This window comes from Plutella xylostella, chromosome 5 (assembly GCF_932276165.1).
Source record: "Plutella xylostella chromosome 5, ilPluXylo3.1, whole genome shotgun sequence".
Classification (NCBI taxonomy): domain Eukaryota; kingdom Metazoa; phylum Arthropoda; class Insecta; order Lepidoptera; family Plutellidae; genus Plutella; species Plutella xylostella.
Window position 1 is genome coordinate 10,573,327 of NC_063985.1, and position 6,000 is coordinate 10,579,326.

A 6,000-nucleotide genomic window follows, 5' to 3' on the forward strand; every position below is an offset into this window, starting at 1 on the left:
ACTTTATCATACCAAAAATTACATGCCGCCACTACGTAATACTTTTACCTTTTGTACTTAGTTACTGTATATGTAATCTAAAACATAAAACAACAAAAACAATTATTAAATGTTTAAATTCTAATGGCTAACACTAACTTTGACATTTATTACCAAAACTGTGGCGGTTTGAGAACTAAACTTACCAAACTTAGGCAGAATATTCAATCTTCTCATTATGATATAATCATATTGACAGAAACTTGGCTGTTAAGTGGCATATTTGACTCTGAAATTGCAGATGACAGATATATAATTTTTCGTCGCGACAGAAATTTCGAAAAATCTGATAAAAAAGATGGTGGAGGCGTGGTGGTTGCTATTAACAAAAAACTAAGCTCTACAAGACATTTTGAGTTAGAAGATGATAACGCGGAAGAATTATTTATTTCTCTACCTTTACGTAATAATAATAAACTCATGTTATGTGCATCTTATATACCTCCGAAAACAAGTAAAATTATCTATGAATCGCATTTTAAAAAACTACAAACCTTATATACAGACTTGCCTACCCACTCCTTTATAATTTTGGGCGATTATAATATTCCTGATCTACAATGGTCCCCTCATTCACCGGAAAATTATATGCTCCCGGCAGTAGTAACTGACCTTCACAAAGGATTAGAAAATACTCTAGTTTACATGCAACTTAAGCAGTATAATAATATTTATAATGAAAACAATCGTTTATTAGATCTTATGTTAACCAATTGTGATCACTGCATTTGTTCCAAACCATATCTTGAGCTCTCTCGCCCTTACTATAAACATCATCCTCCATTAATGTTCTCCTTTAAAAAAATTCAACCACTCAAGTGCATCAGGTGTGTGAAGTTAGCAGCCTAAAGTTAGCAGCCTTTGAATAGCCGACCAAATTAAGATGGTCACTTCAGTCATTGCATACTTTATCAATTAAAACACGTAAAAAGCCCCAAAACATTGGAATAACAATGCTAGGTATTCATATAAACACTATAATATGTTCTAAAATAAATAAATACAAAAAAATACGACGTTTACTTACCGACGCCCTTGTTGGTTAATGGATACTTTGTATGGGGGCACCAAGATGCCATAGACCTGCTAGCATCTCACCTGGTTTATTATGTGTTTTGACTCATTATAAAACACTGACAGAAGTTTCATCAACATTGAAACGGTATAGCAGGTGTCCAGGAGCCACTTTCTGACAGATTTTGGGTAAAAATTGACAATATTTTACGAATATTCAAGTTTGCAGGTGGAACCTGAAGGAAATCAGCTGCAAATGATAGTCCATATGAAAGGTATTATTAATACCTAGAAACGGTTTTCAGCAATTTCAGATTAAATGACATTTGGTGAATATTCAAGGGGAAGATCAGAAAATAAAAGTTAGCAGCCCAAGATTACCATTTTGTATGGGGGCACCAAGATGCCATAGACCTGCCAGCATCTCACCTAGTTTATTATGTGTGTTGACTCATTATAAAACACTGACAAAAGTTTCATCAACATTGAAACGGTATAGCAGGTGTCCAGGAGCCACTTTCTGACAGATTTTGCGTAAAAATTCACAATATTTCAAGAATAATCAAGTTTGCAGGTGGAACCTGAAGGAAATCAGCTGAAAATGATAGTTCATATAAAAGGTATTATTTATACCTAGAAACAGTTTTCGGCAATTTCAGATTAAATGACTTTTGGTGAATATTCAAGGGGAAGATCCGAAAATAAAAGTTAGCAGCCCAAGATTACCATTTTGTATGGGGGCACCAAGATGCCATAGACCTGCCAGCATCTCACCTAGTTTATTATGTGTGTTGACTCATTATAAAACACTGACAAAAGTTTCATCAACATTGAAACGGTATAGCAGGTGTCCAGGAGCCACTTTCTGACAGATTTTGCGTAAAAATTCACAATATTTCAAGAATAATCAAGTTTGCAGGTGGAACCTGAAGGAAATCAGCTGAAAATGATAGTTCATATAAAAGGTATTATTTATACCTAGAAACAGTTTTCGGCAATTTCAGATTAAATGACTTTTGGTGAATATTCAAGGGGAAGATCCGAAAATAAAAGTTAGCAGCCCAAGATTACCATTTTGTATGGGGGCACCAAGATGCCATAGACCTGCCAGCATCTCACCTAGTTTATTATGTGTGTTGACTCATTATAAAACACTTACAAAAGTTTCATCAACATTGAAACGGTATAGCAGGTGTCCAGGAGCCACTTTCTGACAGGTTTTGGGTGAAAAATTTACAATGTTTCACGAATATTCAAGTTTGCAGGTGGAACCTGAAGGAAATCAGCTGCAAATGATAGTTCATATGGAAAGTATTATTTATACCAAGAAACGGTTTTCAGCAATTTCAGATTAAATGACTTTTGGTGAATATTCAAGGGGAAGATCCGAAAATAAAAGTTAGCAGCCTAAGATTACCATTTTGTATGGGGGCACCAAGATGCCATAGACCTGCCAGCATCTCACCTTGTTTATTATGTGTGTTGACTCATTATAAAACACTGACAGAAGTTTCATCAACATTGAAACGGTATAGCAGGTGTCCAGGAGCCACTTTCTGACAGATTTTGGGTAAAAATTGACAATATTTTACGAATATTCAAGTTTGCAGGTGGAACCTGAAGGAAATCAGCTGCAAATGATAGTCCATATGAAAGGTATTAATAATACCTAGAAACGGTTTTCAGAAATTTCAGATTAAATGACATTTGGTGAATATTCAAGGGGAAGATCAGAAAATAAAAGTTAGCAGCCCAAGATTAACATTTTGTATGGGGGTACCAAGATGCCATAGACCTGCCAGAATCACACCTGGTTTATTATGTGTGTTGACTCATTGTAAAACACTGACAGAAGTTTAATCAACATTGAAACGGTATAGCAGGTGTAAAGGAGCCGATTTCTGACAGATTTTGGGTAAAAATTGTCAATATTTCACGAATATTCAAGTTTGCAGGTGGAACCTGAAGGAAATCAGCTGCAAATGATAGTTCATATGAAAGGTATTATTAATAGCTAGAAACGATTTTCAGCAATTTTAGATTAAATGACATTTGGTGAATATTCAAGGGGAAGATCAGAAAATAAAAGTTAGCAGCCCAAGATTAACATTTTGTATGGGGGTACCAAGATGCCATAGACCTGCCAGAATCACACCTGGTTTATTATATGTGTTGACTCATTATAAAACACTGACAGAAGTTTCATCAACATTGAAACGGTATAGCAGGTGTGCAGGAGCCACTTTCTGACAGATTTTGGGTAAAAATTGACAATATTTCACGAATATTCAAGTTTGCAGGTGGAACCTGAAGGAAATCAGCTGCAAATGATAGTTCATATGAAAGGTATTATTAATACCTAGAAACGGTTTTCAGCAATTTTAGATTAAATGACTTTTGGTGAATATTCAAGGGGAAGATCAGAAAATAAAAGTTAGCAGCCCAAGATTACCATTTTGTATGGGGGCACCAAGATGCCATAGACCTGCCAGCATTTCACCTGGTTTATTATGTGTGTTGACTCATTATAAAACACTGACAGAAGTTTCATCAACATTGAAACGGTATAGCAGGTGTAAAGGAGCCGATTTCTGACAGATTTTGGGTAAAAATTGTCAATATTTCACGAATATTCAAGTTTACAGGTGGAACCTGAAAGAATTCAGCTGCAAATGATAGTTCATATGAAAGGTATTATTAATACCTAGAAACGGTTTTCAGCAATTTCAGATTAAATGACTTTTGGTGAATATTCAAGGGGAAGATCCGAAAATAAAAGTTAGCAGCCCAAGATTACCATTTTGTATGGGGGCACCAAGATGCCATAGACCTGCCAGCATCTCACCTTGTTTATTATGTGTGTTGACTCATTATAAAACACTGACAAAAGTTTCATCAACATTGAAACGGTATAGCAGGTGTCCAGGAGCCAGTTTCTGACAGATTTTGCGTAAAAATTCACAATATTTCAAGAATAATCAAGTTTGCAGGTGGAACCTGAAGGAATTCAGCTGCAAATGATAGTTCATATGAAAGGAATTATTAATACCTAGAAATGGTTTTCAGCAATTTCAGATTAAATGACATTTGGTGAATATTCAAGGGGAAGATCAGAAAATAAAAGTTAGCAGCCCAAGATTATCATTTTGTATGGGGGCACCAAGATGCCATAGACCTGCCAGCATCTCACCTGGTTTATTATGTGTGTTGACTCATTATAAAACACTGACAGAAGTTTCATCAACATTGAAACGGTATAGCAGGTGTAAAGGAGCCGATTTCTGACAGATTTTGGGTAAAAATTGTCAATATTTCACGAATAATCAAGTTTGCAGTTGGAACCTGAAGGAAATCAGCTGCAAATGATAGTTCATATGAAAGGTATTATTTATACCTAGAAACAGTTTTCGGCAATTTCAGATTAAATGTCTTTTGGTGAATATTCAAGGGGAAGATCCGAAAATAAAAGTTAGCAGCCCAAGATTACCATTTTGTATGGGGGCACCAAGATGCCATAGACCTGCCAGCATCTCACCTAGTTTATTATATGTGTTGACTCATTATAAAACACTGACAGAAGTTTCATCAACATTGAAACGGTATAGCAGGTGTCCAGGAGCCACTTTCTGACAGATTTTGGGTAAAAATTGACAATATTTTACGAATATTCAAGTTTGCAGGTGGAACCTGAAGGAAATCAGCTGCAAATGATAGTTCATATGGAAAGTATTATTTATACCAAGAAACGGTTTTCAGCAATTTCAGATTAAATGACTTTTGGTGAATATTCAAGGGGAAGATCCGAAAATAAAAGTTAGCAGCCCAAGATTACCATTTTGTATGGGGGCACCAAGATGCCATAGACCTGCCAGCATCTCACCTAGTTTATTATGTGTGTTGACTCATTATAAAACACTGACAAAAGTTTCATCAACATTGAAACGGTATAGCAGGTGTCCAGGAGCCACTTTCTGACAGATTTTGCGTAAAAATTCACAATATTTCAAGAATAATCAAGTTTGCAGGTGGAACCTGAAGGAAATCAGCTGAAAATGATAGTTCATATAAAAGGTATTATTTATACCTAGAAACAGTTTTCGGCAATTTCAGATTAAATGACTTTTGGTGAATATTCAAGGGGAAGATCCGAAAATAAAAGTTAGCAGCCCAAGATTACCATTTTGTATGGGGGCACCAAGATGCCATAGACCTGCCAGCATCTCACCTAGTTTATTATATGTGTTGACTCATTATAAAACACTGACAGAAGTTTCATCAACATTGAAACGGTATAGCAGGTGTCCAGGAGCCACTTTCTGACAGATTTTGGGTAAAAATTGACAATATTTTACGAATATTCAAGTTTGCAGGTGGAACCTGAAGGAAATCAGCTGCAAATGATAGTTCATATGGAAAGTATTATTTATACCAAGAAACGGTTTTCAGCAATTTCAGATTAAATGACTTTTGGTGAATATTCAAGGGGAAGATCCGAAAATAAAAGTTAGCAGCCCAAGATTACCATTTTGTATGGGGGCACCAAGATGCCATAGACCTGCCAGCATCTCACCTAGTTTATTATGTGTGTTGACTCATTATAAAACACTGACAAAAGTTTCATCAATATTGAAACGGTATAGCAGGTGTCCAGGAGCCACTTTCTGACAGATTTTGCGTAAAAATTCACAATATTTCAGGAATAATCAAGTTTGCAGGTGGAACCTGAAGGAAATCAGCTGAAAATGATAGTTCATATAAAAGGTATTATTTATACCTAGAAACAGTTTTCGGCAATTTCAGATTAAATGACTTTTGGTGAATATTCAAGGGGAAGATCCGAAAATAAAAGTTAGCAGCCCAAGATTACCATTTTGTATGGGGGCACCAAGATGCCATAGACCTGCCAGCATCTCACCTAGTTTATTATGTGTGTTGACTCATTATAAA